Source organism: Eleutherodactylus coqui, chromosome 5 (assembly GCF_035609145.1).
Source record: "Eleutherodactylus coqui strain aEleCoq1 chromosome 5, aEleCoq1.hap1, whole genome shotgun sequence".
Classification (NCBI taxonomy): Eukaryota; Metazoa; Chordata; class Amphibia; order Anura; family Eleutherodactylidae; genus Eleutherodactylus; species Eleutherodactylus coqui.
In genome coordinates this window covers 174498462-174515459 of record NC_089841.1, presented here as the reverse complement: position 1 = coordinate 174515459, position 16998 = coordinate 174498462, and the positions used below count along the sequence as shown (strand labels likewise).

Sequence of the window (16998 nt, the reverse complement as noted above, 5' to 3'; positions counted from 1 at the left end):
TGTCACAGCTGAAAAGAAAGCCAGAAGTGAGAAGGGGGAGAATCTTTGGTCTTTATCTCCCTCTTATCCAAGTGCTTTACAGATTCCATTTTTAGCAAACAGGCCATCACAAAGGATCATGTATACATTTGAAACAAAGGTCGACTGAAAAGGCCAAAATTGGTCATTTTGGCTGACTTTTTATGCATATGGCCACCTATAGTTTCTTGTTCCCGTATGACTGTGGGACTTTTCTACTGCATACAGGGCTAGTCATCAATAGACTCACTCATGTACTGCAAATTGGCTATACTCATATTAAACTCTTTTCATTGGTTCCTTGCCTGATTACAGACATATGTTACAAGTTACTGGAAGCATTAAATCAGCGCAATAATCTATTTGTCCTATAGGTTACTCACAATGTACAGAATTATGATCCCTTCACAAATATCACACATTTTGAAGGATATATTCACTTCAAAGCCCTATTTATATTATTTCCCAGAATTTGTTCTATCATGTTCTTTATTACTCGTATTGAGATATCAATTTTTAAAATAACTTTGTCATTCAACATTTTCTTTAGCTGCATATAGTTAATAGTGTGATATTGAAATAAAGTGTTAGTATTAAGTCTAATGCACATTGCGGAGCCCCTGGGGCCCAGTACATGAGGCTTTCTATTATACTATATCCTGTAGATAATAAGGGGGATCTGCCAGAACATTTTTGTATTATTTATTGTATAACAAATAAGCAATTTACTAATACCATATGTATGCCGGATGAAATAAGGTGCCATCTTCCCCTTAAATGTGTAATTTTAAACATAACATTGCCATCTGCTGGTCAATGCTGTGAAGTACAATCTTGAATAGGAAACCTGTAAATGCTTTTGGCATCTTTCTTTGCCATATAAAAAAACATTGTCGAAATAAAACACAATTTAAAAAACTCCCTTTCTTAAAGGAAATCTGTCACCTACTTTTAGCCCCGTAAGCTAAGCATATGCGCTAAAAGTAGGTGACCCTTAGTGTCCATGGATGTGTTATATTACCTTCTCTGCCCCCCCCCTTCAATGTCAGCACTGAAAGCCACCACTCAATGCATTGACTGACGTTGCTAAGTAGTCCACCCATTTTATAATGGGCAGGACACATAGGAGTACCGCCTAATGCATTGTAGCAGCAGCTTACAGCGCTCACATCAGCGGAACAACAAGGGAGGAAAGTATAACATTTACACCCCCTGACTCAGTGGGTCACCTACTTTCAGCCCACAAGCTTAACTTATAGGCCTAAAAGTAGGTGCCAGATCCCCTTTAAAGACAATTCTATCTCTTCAAATAATGTAATATCTTATTGCCTCCTGCTGAGCATTATCCCAAGTGCCTTTCCAAAACTCCGGAGTTCATGGCAGCTCTGCTTCGTTATCACATTGTGAAGGTCAGCTCATTTTTTCAGACAAAGATCTTTATAATCATGGCCAAAACTGTCATTAAAAGGAATCTGTCACCATTGTTTTGCGGCTCTCTGAAAGCACTACAAGACAATGACAGAATCACTGATTGCAGTGATATGTCTGCTTTATGTATCTGTGCAGTTGTTTGGGAGAAACATTTTATTAGTAGCAGTCAGACACATAGAAATACAGTATGCAGTCCTCAATATTCATCAGCGCGAGTTAGGGTGGTTTCACATCTGTATTGTAACCTCCAGTCTGAGGTTCCCCCATAGTTCTGGCTCAAAATACTGTAAGACTCCGCTTTTTCTTCTGTCTCAAAGCTTGCCAGCTGAGTGGAAACCAAATGGACCTTATTATAATTAATGGTATCTATTCAGTGCTGTTTAGTCCCATCCTGAGATGGATCCGTTTGACCACAGGGATTCCCCTTCCTGGAATGGGGCAGGAAATCGGAACCCCGGACGCAGGCGTGAAACCGCCCTTATCCTTTCCCACCCCACAGCCACAGATTTACTGCTGTCTGCCTACTACCGGGAGAAGAGAGCTAGCTAATTATCAATCAGTAGCCAGAGCTCATGAATATTGAGGACTAGTCCTCCCTGTGGTTGTTATTAAAGAATGCAAGTTTCTCCCAAATGACTGCCAGTATACATACAGCAGACATATTGTAATTAGTGTGCCTCTTACTACCCTCAGGATAAGCAGCATAAAGGTGGTGACAGATTCCATTCACATGAGCACCATGTATGGTATATATTAGCCAGGCACAAATATCCCCCATCCAGCTGGATGGTGTACTGCCCCAAATCTTAAGGTACCTTTACACAGGTGATTATCGCCTGAATAGGTGCTCATACAAGTCATTGAAGCACACGAATGACGATCCTTCATTTGCTTTTTCCAGAGAAATGATTGTTCAGTAGTTGTTCGCGGAGTTTAGAGATGAGCGAGCACACTCGTCTGAGCTTGATGCTCGTTCGAGTATTAGGGTACTCGAGATGCTCGTTACTCGAGACGAACACCACGCGGTACTCGAGTCAATTGCATTTCCTTCCCGGCATGTTTAGCGCCATTTTCTAGCCAATAGACATGCGTGGAAGGCATTACCACTTCCTGCTGTGACGGGCCAGCCCTATCCCACCCCACAGTAGTGAGTGGCTGGGCCAATCAGGTGACCGCCGAGTACTTAAACTGGTCCCGCCCGCGGCTCGCCTCAGGCGCATGCTGGCAGAGGTTAGGGAAAGTGCTGCTGCTGATATAGGGAAAGTGTTAGCGTAGGTCCTGTCTTCAAGAACCCCAACGGTCCTTCTTAGGGCTACATCTGACCGTGTGCAGTACTGTTGTGGCTGGCTGGGAGCAGTAGTGCACCAAATTTTTTTTTTTAAGCGTCTCGGGCTGTGCAGGCTATTTTAGCTATAGCGTTCTCAGTCTGCAGTGTATTATGCAGAGTTTAGGGACAGAGCTGCCTATATAGGGAAAGTTTTACAGGATTCCTGATCCTCTGTGCAAGAACCCCAACGGCCCTTCTTTGGGCTACATCTCACCGTGTGCTTTACAGTTGTGGCTGGCTGGCTGCAGTACTGCACCAACTTTTGTATTACGCATCTAGGCCTGTTCCCAGCCTTTCAGTAGTAGCGTTCTCAGCCTGCAGTGCCGTACAACCAGCTCTCACTGTGAAACTGCACTCTAAAATTTACTAGCCTCTGCAAAGTAGTTCAGTTATACTGTTGTGTGTGTGCAGTTCAACGCAGAGTTGGGAGACACAGCAAATTCTATAGGGAAGGTTATACAGGACTCCTGATCCTCTGTGCAAGTACCCCAATGGTCCTTCTTAGGGCTACATATCACCGTGTGCATTATAGTTGTGGCCGGCTGGGGGCAGTAGTGCACCAACTTTTGTATTATACATCTAGGCCTGTTCCCAGCCTTGCAGTTATAGCTTTCTGAGGCTGCAGTGCCGTACAACCAGCTCTCACCGTGAAACTGCACTCTAACATTCCTAGCCTACTGCAAAGTAGTTCATTTATACCGTTCTGTGTGTGCAGTGTGCATTTGACAGAGGTCTCATCGCTAAACAGTACTGTAATATTTCCTTGGCCACTGCAAACTATTTCAGTTATACCGTTCTATGTCTGCAGTGCATTAGAAAGAGGTCTCACCGCTAAATAGTACTGTAATATTTCCTGGGCCACTGCAAACTATTTCAGTTATACCGTTCTATGTCTGCAGTGCATTAGACAGAGGTCTCACCGCTAAATAGTACTGTAATATTTCCTGGGCCACTGCAAACGTTTTCAGCTATATCGTTCTACTTTTGCAGTGCATTAGACAGAGGTCTCACCGCTAAACAGTACTGTAATATTTCCTGGGCCACTGCAAACTATTTCAGCTCTGCCGCTGTGCAGAGCATCTCACAATACCCTTTCCTTGGTGGGGTTGAGATAGCAGCAGTTACCAGCACTATCCACTGGCTTTAGAGTCTTCTCCCACTCCACACAGCCTCTCTTATCTACAAGTCTCTGCGAGCGGTAAAATACCCCTAGGTATCAGCACAAGACAGCGGGTTAATTTTTTTAAAGTCACAGCATAGAGCCTCCGATATCTACACGTCTCTGTGTGCGGTGAATCAAACCACAGTTGTCAGTGCTGTACAGTGGGGTAATTTATTTGGGCCCTGCTCTATTCTTAATCCACCATGATGAGGAGTAGGGGTAAGGGTCGAGGACGCGGGCGTCCAAGTGAGGGTGTGGGCACAGGCCGAGTTCCAGGGCATGGTGAATCACAGCCGGCTGCTGTGGAATTAGGAGAGAGGCAAGTTTCTGCGCTCCCCAGCTACATATCACAATTTACGGGTCGTGGCAGACCTTTATTACAAACAGAGCAGTGTGAGCAGGTCCTGTCGTGGATGGCAGAAAATGCGTCCAGCAATGTATCGACCCCCCAATCTTCTACGCAGTCCACTACTCCCGGCCTAGGGACTGCAACTCTGAATCCTCTGGCTACTCCTCCTTCCTCCCAGCCTCCTCACTCCATGAAAATGACATATTCTGAGCAGGCAGACTCCCAGGAACTGTTCTCGGGTCCCTGCCATAAGTCGGAAAAAACGGTTTCTCTCTCACCTGAGGCGTTTGTCGTGACCGATGCCCAACCTTTGGAAAGTTCCCGGAGTCTGGATGATGAGGCTGGGAGCTTCCGGCAACTGTTTCAAGAGCTTTTTGTGGATGAGGAGGATGAAACACAGTTGTCTGTCAGTGAGGTAGTAGTAAGGGCAGTAAGTCCAAGGGAGGAGCGCACAGAGGATTCGGAGGAAGAGCAGCTGGACGATGAGGTGACTCACCCCACCTGGTTTGCTAAGCCTACTGAGGACAGGGCTTCAGAGGCGGAGGCAAGTGCAGCAGCAGGACAGGTTGGAAGAGGCAGTGGAGTGGCTAGGGGTAGAGGCAGGGCCAGAGTGAAGAATCCCCCAACTGTTTCCCAAAGCACCCCCTCGTGGCAAGCCTCCGTGCAGAGGGCTAGGTGTTCAAAGGTGTGGATGTTTTTTAGTGAGAGTGCGGACGACCGACGAACAGTGGTGTGCAACCTGTGTCGCACCAAGATCAGCCGGGGAGCCACCACTACCAGCCTCACCACCACCAGCATGCACAGGCATATGATGGCCAAGCACCCCACAAGGTGGGATGAAGGCCATTCACCGCCTCCGGGTCACACCATTGCCTCTTCCCCTGTGCCACAACCTGGCAGACAGATCCAATCCCCCTCCCAGGACACAGGCAGGAGCGCCTCCCAGCCTGCACTCACACCCTCACCTCCACCATCCTCCACTCCATCCAGCAATGTCTCTCAGCGCAGTGTTCAGCTGACGCTAACACAAGCGTTGGAGCGAAAGTGGAAATACGCCGCCACCCACCCGCATGCACAAGCTTTAAACGTGCACATTGCCAAATTAATCAGCTTGGAAATGCTGCCATACAAGGTTGTGGAAATGGAGGCTTTCAAACCATAATGGCGGCGGCGGTCCTGCCCTACTCGTTTGCCAGTCGCCACTATTTTTCCCGGTGTGCCGTCCCAGCCCTACACCAGCACGTCTCCCGCAACATAAATCGTACCCTCACCAACGCAGTTACTGGGAAGGTCCACTTAACCACGGACACGTGGACAAGTACTGGCGGGCAGGGCCACTCTAACTCCCTGACGGCACATTGGGTGAACTTGGTGGAGGCTGGGACCGAGTCAGAGCCTGGGACCACTCACGTCCTACCCACACCCAGAACAGCGGGTCCTACCTCGGTGCTGGTATCTGCGGCGTTTTATGCCACCTCCTCCAAACCCTCCCTGTCCTTCTCTTCCACCACGTCTACCTCTCAATTAAGTGTGAGCACGTCGTCAGCAGTTGGTAGCGCGCGGCGCGGCAGCACAGCGGTGGGCAAGCATCAGCAAGCCGTGCTGAAATGAATCAGCTTAGGTGACAAGAGGTACACGGTCCCCGAGCTGTTGCAGGGTCTGACAGAGCAGACCGACCTCTGGCTTTCGCCACTGAGCCTCCAACCGGGTATGGTTGTGTATGACAACAGCCATAACCCGGTGGTGGCTCTGCAGCTCGGCAGCCTCACACACGTGCCATGCTTGGCCCACATCTTCAATCTGGTGGTTCAGCGGTTTCTGAAAAACGCCCCCCACTTGTCTGACCTGCTGGGCAAGGTGCGCCGCGTCTGCGCACATTTCCGCAAGTCCACCACGAACGCTGCCACCCTGAGGACCCTGCAACGTCGGTTTCAGCTGCCAGAGCACCGACTGCTGTGCAACATGCCCACATGCTGGAATTCTACACTGCACATGTTGACCAGGCTGTATGAGCAGCGTAGAGCAATAGTGGAATACCAGCTGCAACATGGGCGGCAGAGTGGTAGTCAGCCTCCGCAATTCTTTACTAAGGAGTGGGCATGGATGGCAGACATCTGCCAGGTCCTCGGTAACTTTGAAGAGTCAACCCAGATGGTGAGCGGCGATGCGGCCATCATTAGTGTTACCATCCCACTGCTTTGCCTGCTGAGAAGTTCGCTGCTAAGCATAAAGGCCGATGCTTTGCGGTTGGAACAGGAGACGGGGGATGACAGTATGTCGCTTGATAGCCAGACCACCCCCAAGTCAATATCTCAGCGTGCTTTGGAGAAGGAGGAGGGGGAGAAGACAGCTGGCCACACTGCAGAGGGTACCCATACTGCTTGCCTCGCATCTGTTCAGCGTATATCGGCTGAAGAGGAGGAGGAGGATCCTGAAAGTCATCTTCCTAGTGAGGATAGCGATGTGTTGCGTACTGGGACCCTGGCACAAATGGCTGACTTCATGTTCGGCTGCCTTTCCCGTGACCCTCGCGTTAGACGCATTTTGGCCAACACGGATTACTGTGTGTACACTCTTCTAGACCCACGGTATAAGAAGAACCTTTCCACTCTCATTCTCGAAGAGGAAAGGGGTATGAGAGTGATGCAATACCACAGGGCCCTGGTGGAAAAAGTGATGCTAAAGTTCCCATCTGACAGCGCTAGTGGCAGAAGACGCAGTTCAGAGGGCCAACTAGCAGGGGAGGCGCGGGGATCAGGCAGCATGTCCAGCGCAGGCTGGGGAACACTCTCCAAGGCCTTTGCCAGCTTTATGGCTCCCCAGCAAGGCTGTGTAACCATTCCCCAGTCAAGGCTAAGTCGGAGGGAGCACTGTAAAAAGATGGTGAGGGAGTACGTAGCCGATTGTACCACTGTCCACTGTGATGCCTCTGCTCCATACAACTATTGGGTGTCAAAGCTGGACACGTGGCACAAACTTGCGCTGTACGCCCTGAAGGTACTGGCCTGCCCTGCCGCTAGTGTCTTGTCAGAGAGGGTGTTTAGTTCAGCTGGGGGAATCATCATGGATAAGTGTACCCGCCTGTCAACTGACAGCGCCGACATGCTCACCCTCATAAAGATGATCAAAGGCTGGATTTCCCCAGACTTCTCTTCTCCACCGGTGGAAAGCAGCGGATCCTAAAGAATCTTTTTGCTGCAACAGGAGAAAAATGCATCCTCTATCACCCTTAAAAAAGGGGAGAATTAGCTTTGTGTATCCCTCTCAGATATTATTACTCCTCCTCCTCCTAAAACAGCATGTCATCATGCTGAACTGCCAATTTCTAAAAGGCCCAAAATGCTCTGTTTAAAACTTTTAAAAGTTTCATCAGTTTTTACAGTTTTAAAAGTTAAACTTAAACCAATTTTTGCGGAGGGCTGCCTCCAGGCTCTGTTACAAATTAACCAATAATGAGCTGTATCTTCAAAAAATGTTTGTGGGTTTCATCTGCCCTTGCGGTTGAGCAATGCCAGCATGTAACCCAGGAGAAGAGGCAGCGATGTCACTCGCAGGCAGATGTGCCAGTGTGTGTGCCTTGCTAATGAGGGTTTGTCCCAAGTAAATTGTTAGGGGGGTGACGCCAGACTCTTGCCACCACTTTGGCTTAATAGTGGGACCTGGGAGCCTCAAATGCAGCCATGCATGCTGCCCCTGCCCTTCCCTATCCGTTTCTGTGGTGTTTCCATGACTTTCTGATGTTTTCTGGTGTTTGACAAGTCATCACCTATGGGGGGAGCATCGGTCTCATACAAAAATGCTCGAGTCACCCATTGACTTCAATTGGGTTCGTTACTCAAAACGAGCTCTCGAGCATTACGAAAAGTTCGACTCGAGCAACGAACACCTGAGCATTTTGGTGCTCGCTGATCTCTAGCTGAGTTATTGTTCATAGAGGGATGCAAATTCGTTCGCAAGTGCTTCAAATGTGAACGATTGTGACTTTTGACCAACCATTTTTTAGGTAAGCTAAAAACGAGTAACTAGCGAGTGAATTACCACCCCGTGCATGATCAGTGGCCACATGTATACAGGATGACTATAGCCTGAATTTGCTGTTTCTAGCAATTACCGTATATTCTGGCGTATAAGGCGACGGGGCGTATAAGACGACCCCCCAACTGTCACCTTATACGCCGGGAATACAGTGGAGCAAAAAAAAAAATCATTACTCACCTCCCCCGCCGTTCTGCGGCGCTGCTGCAGGCTGTCGCTCCCTCCTGGTCCTCGACAGAGCATTGCTTTAAAGGAGATGTCTCGAGGAAGCAGTGAATTTTTTTTTTTGCCCAGTCCCCCTAATTAAACATACATTACTAATTACCCCTGTAAATTACTTTCCTAGCTGGTTTCTACTTACCGTTCCAGCGTTTCAGCAACTTATAAAACTTTTTCCCAAGATGGCCGCCAGCTCTTTTCCCTTCGCTTGCTGTAGCCCGACGTGCGCGCTCCCGAGACGCTACCAGCTGTGTCTCCATGGCAACCAGACGCCCCGCAGCTGCCAACCGGACCCCTGGAGTGAACACGGCCGACTTGTCACCCACCGCCAGGCAGAAGGTAACCGGCGCAGCCCCCCCCCCCCCCCCGGCCCAGCGACAGCCCCCCGGCCCAGCGCTAGTTCCCCCATCACAGCGGCAGCCCCCCCCCGGCCCAGCGACAGCCCCCCCCCCGGCCCAGCGCTAGTTCCCCCGGCGCAGCGACAGCCCCCCCCGGCCCAGCGACAGCCCCCCCCGGCCCAGCGCTAGTTCCCCCGGCGCAGCGACAGCCCCCCCCCATCACAGCGACAGCCCCCCCCCGGCCCAGCGCTAGTTCCCCCGGCGCAGCGACAGCCCCCCCCCCCATCACAGCGGCAGCCCCCCCGGCCCAGCGACAGCCCCCCCCCGGCCCAGCGCTAGTTCCCCCGACGCAGCGACAGCCCCCCCATCACAGCGGCAGCCCCCCCGGCCCAGCGCTAGTTCCCCCGGCGCAGCGCTAGTTCCCCCGGCGCAGCGACAGCCCCCCCCATCACAGCGGCAGCCCCCCCCCATCACAGCGGCAGCCCCCCCGGCCCAGCGACAGCCCCCCCCGGCCCAGCGCTAGTTCCCCCGGAGCAGCGACAGCCCCCCCCATCGCAGCGACAGCCCCCCCGGCCCAGCGCTAGTTCCCCCGGTGCAGCGACAGCCCCCCCCATCGCAGCGGCAGCCCCCCCCGGCCCAGCGCTAGTTCCCCCGGCGCAGCGACAGCCCCCCCCGGCCCATCACTTACCAGGACAGCTGGACGGCGGGACAGCTGGGCGGCTTCTCCGGACAGCTCGGCAGCTCTGCACCTTCCTCTAACAGAGGAAGGTACAGAATGGCCGCTCCAGCGCGCTCCCGACCAGTGACAGCTCATCTGCGCATGCGCAGAAGAGCTGTAGCGGGGAGCACACTGAAGCTGCTCGTGCTGAATGGAGAAGAACGGACTGCGCAAGCGCGTCTAAAAAAGCAAGCTGCCGGCGAATTTAGACGGAACCATGGAGACGAGGACGCTAGCAACGGAGCAGGTAAGTGGAATAACTTCTGTATGGCTCATATTTAATGCACGATGTATATTACAAAGTGCATTAATATGGCCATACGGAAGTGTATAACCCCACTTTGTTTCGCGAGACCACCCCTTTAAGGACGCAGGGCTTGAAATCCCCACCTCCAGAAAGCTAATACTGTGATTGGCTAACACACGCAGTCAGCCAATCACAGCCATTCAATGACATCATTGAATGGCTGTGATTGGCTAACACACGTGCGCCTTTAGCCAATTACAGCTGAATGGCTGTGATTGGCTGACAGCGTGTTAGCCAATCACAGTATTAGCTTTCTGGAGGCGGGGATTTCAAGCCCTGCATCCAGAAAGCAATGCTCTGCCGGGGACCAGGAGGGAGCGACAGCCTGCAGCAGCGCCGCAGAACGCCGGGGGAGGTGAGTAATGATTTTTTTTTTACACTTTCTTTTTTTTGTATTACCGGCGTATAAGACGACCCCCGACTTCAGAGCAGATTTTTCGGGGTTCAAAAGTCGTCTTATACGCCGGTATATACGGTATCTGGATGATAATCGTCCTATGTAAAGGTACTTTCATACATAGAGAAAATCTGACACGTACCTGACTTTTCAGAATAAGCTGCCATGTGTGTATTTGAGGAGGGTTTGGTACCGTGTTAGCCAGCAGAGCAAAATGTGATTGTTGTCAGTGAGAGAAACCAAGTAATCTTGTAGATATGATACCTTTTAATGGCTAACAAAAACACATGATGTTAATGTGAGCTTTTGGCTTCTTCTATCGACCCTTCATCAGGGTAAAATGAAACTGGTTTGGATGGAGGCAACTCTGGGGGCAACTCCATGTTCCCTGTCCTATAAACACCATAGCTTAGTTTATGGTGCTTATTGCATGTGACAGGTTCCCTTTAACTTTAGTAGCTCTTCGAAATATCATTTTGGCAATACTCGTTTTGCTGGCTGTGGTCAGTAGAGAGCAGCATGGACTCTCCTTAGGGCTGGCTCCAGGATTATGTGGGTCCTTGGGCGACACAGTCTCCGCAGGCACCTTTGTGGTGTGTAACACAGTAGTAAAACTGCATTTTTCCCCCCGTTAATATACCCATATGAGGGCTTGTTTTCTGTACAGTTTTAGTAGTTTTGGGGGTACAAATAATGTAGAACTTATATTTTGGGGAGGAGGTGGGCAATGTGAAAGAACACAAATTCTGCCTTTTTTTGTACAGTACTCACTATGCAGTATAAATATCACTTTTTTTTGCCGGTCAGCATGATCACAGTGATACCAAAATTATAGATTTATTTGTTATTCCACTTTTGCACAATTTAAAAAAATTAATTAAAAAAAAAATTTTTTTTAGAAAATATTTTTTGGGCATTGCTGCATTCAAAAACCCAATACTTTTTTTTTCATTCTTCAATGGACAAAGCTGTGTGGTGACTTGTTTTTTACAAGACGAGCTGAAGTGTGTTTGTTTTGTGGTACACATATGACTTTTTTGATCACTTTTTTGGTGTTTTTTGCAAGATGAAATTAATTAAAAAAAAGCATTTTAGCACCTTTTATTGATTTTAATGATTAATTAGCATTTTTTCCTGTGGAATAAGAAGCGTGTTCAATTAATTGTACAGATAATTGTGGACGTAGCGATAACATGTATTTTTTTTTATTAATTTGCTTTGCTGCTTAGGTCCTGGAAGAAGCTGCAGCAGTCACATACCGTTTGTTCACTGTGCATGTAACTGCTAAGTGAACCACATGCTTCAGTAAAACTAACATGAAGGGCAAGGAACTGCTAAATGCATGGTATTGGCGGTGCAACTTCTTCGGCCTGTGATGTCATGTTCATCGATCACATGACCCGAGAGCAGCTCCGTTCCATTCAAGTGAATGGGATTGAGCTGCTCACGCCAGACACAACTACTATATAATATAGGGAGCTATGCCTGGTATGGACTGAAGCAGCTGCGGTGCTCACCCAAGCACTGATCTTAGTTCAATCAGCTGATTGGCGGGAATGCCGAGCAGTGGACCCTTACTGATCAACTACTGATGATCTAGAATCATAGAATGGTAGAGTTGGACGGTACCTCCAGGGTCATCTAGTCCAACCGCCTGCTCAGTGCAGAATTCACTAAATTATCCCAGATATCTGTCCAGCCTCTGTTTTTTCTAATATCTGGTTTGAGTCTTCTCCCTTTCAATTTCATCCCATTGCTTCTAATCTTTCCTTGTGCAAATGAGAATAGGGCTGATCCCTCTGCACTGTGACAGCCCTTCAGATATTTGTAGACATTGTGTCTCCTCTCAGCCTTCTTTTTGGCAAGCCAAGAATTCCCAGATCCTTTAACCGATCCTCATAGGACATGATTTGCAGACCACTCACCATCTTGGTAACTGTTCTCCAAACTTGCTCCAGTTTGTCTATGTCTTTTTTGAATTGGGCTGTCTAGAATTGGACACAGTATTCCAAGCCTGACCAAGGAAGAGTAGAGGGCGATAGTTACCCCATGTGATCTAGACTCTATGCTTCTCTTATTACATCCTATAATTCTGTTTGCCTTTTTTGCTACAGTCTCACACTGTTGATTCATGTTCAGTGTGTGGTCTATTAGTATACCCAACTCTTTTTCACATGTGCTGCTGCTTAGCTCAATTCTTCCTATTCTGTATGCACTTTTTTCATTTTTCTTGTCCATATGTAGGACTGCATTTTCCTTGTCAAATGCCCTTTTTGTTAGTCGCCGCCCTCCGTTCAAGTTTGTCCAGATCTTTTTGAATCCTCCCTCTCCTCTCCACTGTTGGCCATCCCTCATAGCTTTGCATCATTGGCAAACCAGATCAGTTTCCCCTCAATTCTCTGCTCTAGATTATTTATAAAAACATTATAAAAATCCATCCTGAGAACAGGTCATCCATAGTTAAGTGACAAAAAACCCCTTTCTACTTGTGTACTCTACAAAGTGCAAAAGTGAAAAGCCAAGGACCTCTGTGTGACTAAGGCTCTTTTCACACTGCGTTAAAGGGGTTGTCCCGCGCCGAAACGGGTTTTTTTTAATTTTTTTAACCCCCCCTACCCGTTCGGCGCGAGACAACCCCGATACAGGGGTTAAAAAAACAAACCGGAGAGTGCTTACCTGAATCCCGGCGGTCCGGCGTCTTCATACTCACCTGCTGAAGATGGCCGCCGGGGTCTGCTCCCTCCGTGGACCGCAGCTCTTCTGTGCGGTCCATTGCCGATTCCAGCCTCCTGATTGGCTGGAATCGGCACGTGACGGGGCGGAGCTACACGGAGTCGGCATTCTGCACGAGCGGCCCCATTGAAGACAGCAGAAGACCCGGACTGCGCAAGCGCGGCTAATTTGGCCATTAGAGCCCGAAAATTAGTCGGCTCCATAGGAACGAGGACGCCAGCAACGGAGCAGGTAAGTATAAAACTTTTGATAACTTCTGTATGGCTCATAATTAATGCACAATGTACATTACAAAGTGCATTAATATGGCCATACAGAAGTGTATACCCCCACTTGCTGCCGCGGGACAACCCCTTTAATGCATACCGTTAACAGGTATGTGCCAGGTAAATCTCTCAACATATACTTTTAACGGAAGCTGTGCTGGATGCTTAATGATAGCATCCATCAACCCCAGGACATAATGACTTCATGTGTAAAAAAAAAAAAAAAAAGGATTCATTAAACAGACGTCGCTGTTTAACAAATGCCTAACACAACCGTCACCCATAAATAATGGTATTTGTGTAACGGATACATCACAGAAAGCTATCGAAATGCTTATGACATGTTTGTTAACCCCCTTAAAGGCCAAGCGCCGTAAATATACGGCACTTGGTCCTGGGCTTTAATCCCGTTGATAGCAAATATATACGGGGTGGGATTAAAGCCTCTGCTCCTGCAAGCAAGCAGGAGCAGGTCAGGTCTACGGCTGTCAGACATAGCCAAGGACCAGGAGGAGAAGGGTGAAGCAGTTTTTAATGGCTTCTGCCCTTTTCTTACCAGGCTACATAGCACTCAATGAGCGCTATGTACTAAAGAAAGAAAGTATTACTTCCACTATGCAATCCAGTGACCACGTAACCTCCAGGTGCCTCCTGTCACAGCAGAGCTTCAGGGTTTTAGCAGACCCTGATTAGCTCTGTTAGTGACTGTAATCACTACAGGAGGATGTGACATGACATCAGGGGGACATACATGTTAAAAAAAAAAGTTTAAAAAAAAAGGCGTCAATTAAAAACATATACATAAAAAAAAAAAAAAAAAAAGAAAATGACCCAAAGCCGACGCCTACCAAAAGTCACCATATGCGCCCTGTAATCCCAAACAATGCATATTATATATCAAAACATCCAAAAGAAAAACAAATAACCCATTTCTGTACTTAATTTTTAACTGATTTTTTGTATATTTATGCTAAAATAAACAAACATATAAAACAAGCCCTATGTCACAGAAAAAGAACCCCCAAAATATAATTTTGCTAGCTGAATAATAGAAGAAAAAAAATACGGCAGTAAAACCACCACATGGGGTAAAATTCCTAAAAAGTGTCTGGTCCTTTAGGACCAAAACACCCTGGTCCTTAAGGAGTTAAGTAGATGCTTGTGACCGTTGCCATACAGTGGTGTCCGCTGCTAGTAGGGTACATTCACACAGGCGAGTGCAATATCGGTCCGAGAAACTTGGACAGAGATTGCGTTTGTAAAATTGCAGTGTCTCTGCGAGTGTTTTGCAATTTGTGAGAAATCATATGCGTGAAAAATGCATGCATTTTTAATAAGAAAAAATAAAAAACGCACAGCACACTCCTGAAAAAAAAAAAAAAAAATAAAAAACATAACAAAAACACACACATGTACATGCGACTGAGGCAATAATTTTTCTCTCACCCATTAAAAACATTGGGCGAGATTTCTACAGACTTGCTGCAAGTTAGAAAAATCGCAGCATTTTCTATTTTTCTGCATCACTCAGAGAAAGATCACACATGTAGATAGAGCCCATTGAAGACAATGGAGTCTATTTCAGCATGAGTTTTATGCGTTTCGCAATGCGAGAAACTCGCTCGTGTGAACGTACCCTAATGGTGTCTGTTTCGTGGCTAGGGACTCCACTTCCCACAGGAAGCAGCTGGATGGAATGGCACAGTCTGTTGTGCTATTCCTGCCAGAAGAAAAATGGTATCCTAGAAAGATAGCTGCCATAAAGTCCTATAGGTCCAGTGAATGGGGTCTATGGATCCATCTCAGTACATACTTGAAACGAATCACTAAACAGCTGTGTGAAAAGTAGCCCAACTTTACAGAGGCACGATGTAGTCAACCAGACCACCATGACACTTTCTTCCAGCTCCATGTGTAGGTAGCCTAAAACTATTTTCACATCTCAATTTGCTGTTCTATTTATTCATAGGAGCATAGTAATGAAAAAAAACCAACAGTTTTGGATCCCATCCCATATATAAAACACAAAATCTGTCTGTGTCGTATACAAATCCACAGTTCTGGTCCTATTTGAGTGAAATTTAGCATGAGCGTTCTTTAGCACCAGGCGACCAATACTGGTGTAAATTTAAAAAAAACAAAACAAAACCCGCCAAAAGCAACCAATCACAGCTCAGCTTTCATTTCTTATACTGCTGAGGTAAAATGAAAGCTGTGCTGTGATTGGTTGCCATTTCTTATACGGAGGTAAAACGAAAGCTGCACTGTGATTGGTTGCTATGGACAACAGATTTTTTTTAGACAGCTTTCATATTGCCAATAGCAACCAATCACAGCTCAGCTTTCATTTCTTATTCAGTTATTATGTAGAAGAAAGAAATCACTTTGAAAGCCCAATTTTCAATACCCAATCCCCACGCTTATAGCGCCGTGCGACACACAGGTATATCACCTAGTTGACTATAAGGATGTCCATCACTTTACCTAACATGCGGTGCTATTACAGCCAGATATGATGTAGATGTGAACCGCACCTAAGAGTGCAGGATTTATTTGAAGGTTAAGAATAGTAAAAAAAACATTGTCTGCTAAAATTATCAATATCACATTTCAATTTTGGAGCAAATTTGTGCAACGCATGCCAAAAATGCTGTGGTTTTGTTACAATTTACATACAGCCATATCAGAAATATAGGGGTTCTGTTCCAGACTGCAATGTCTTTGTGGAAATTGACACAAAACTGTTATATGTCAAGTCAAGCAGTGGGTGGCATTTTTTTCAAATATGGGAGTCTAGTTTGCACCATGGCCACTACTTGTGAGTTTTACAAGGAAGGACTTTTTAGGGTAATCTTTTAGACCATACATTAATAACAAGCAGACTTGTTTTATCCGAAAAGTAACTGCACTTAAAAGCTGGGTTCCCGTGGGACGGAAATCCTGCAGACACCAAAAAGCCGCAAGATTTTTGTGGGGGAGCCGCAGCTTTAAAACCCGGGGCATTTTGTTGCAGCTTTCTCTCCTAATCCCAGGATTAGGAGCCGCGGGTGGATTTGCCGCACAGAATTTCTGCCGCAAATACACTCCGTGTAAACCCAGCCTAAAGAAAAGAAAAAAGTACAGAATATATTTTAGCAGCCTATTCTGTACATTTTTTTTGTACAAAATCCCTATTCAGCTAATCTCCAGTTAACATCATAGCTGAACAAGTAACTCCAGTTGTGTCTGCACTGTTCTCTCTACACGTCGCCCTTCACAGCACCCATTACCAACTGGATCTGATGCACCATCAGGGACTCAGTACATCATGGGGGAAAAGTACGATATGTCACAACCCGATGCACTGAGACCCTGACAGTGCATGGGGTCTGGCAGGGAATGGACTCGCTGTGAAGGGTAGAAGCTGTCTGCAGTACAGAATGGCTTCTCCTTACACAGTGCCGGAGAACAGAGCAGCAGAGACTAATAAAAAAGCAGCACTGAAGACAGATCATATGGGCACATGACAAAGTATGTTTGAAAATCCCGAAAATATAAAAGCGAACTTTATTAATAAATTGTTATATGGAAGCAGCTGTATCTGCACTAGAGAGAACAGTGCAGGCACAGCTGAAGCTTCCTATCCGGCTATGCAGTTACCTAGCTGAAGGTGGATTTCTGAGCACAGTCTTCATCTGGCTGCATAGCTGACTAGGGGT

At 47.3% G+C, this 16998-nt stretch overlaps 1 long non-coding RNA gene across 1 annotated transcript in view; it reads right to left on the bottom strand.

Moving 5' to 3' along the window:
• Positions 1 to 10355: 10355 nt before the first annotated feature.
• Positions 10356 to 16998, bottom strand: part of LOC136628105 (uncharacterized) — a 304442-nt gene continuing 297799 nt past the window's right edge. The window contains exon 5 of the long non-coding RNA XR_010792852.1: positions 10356 to 10383. This is a non-coding gene — a long non-coding RNA (uncharacterized lncRNA). The remainder of the gene's footprint in view (positions 10384 to 16998) is intronic.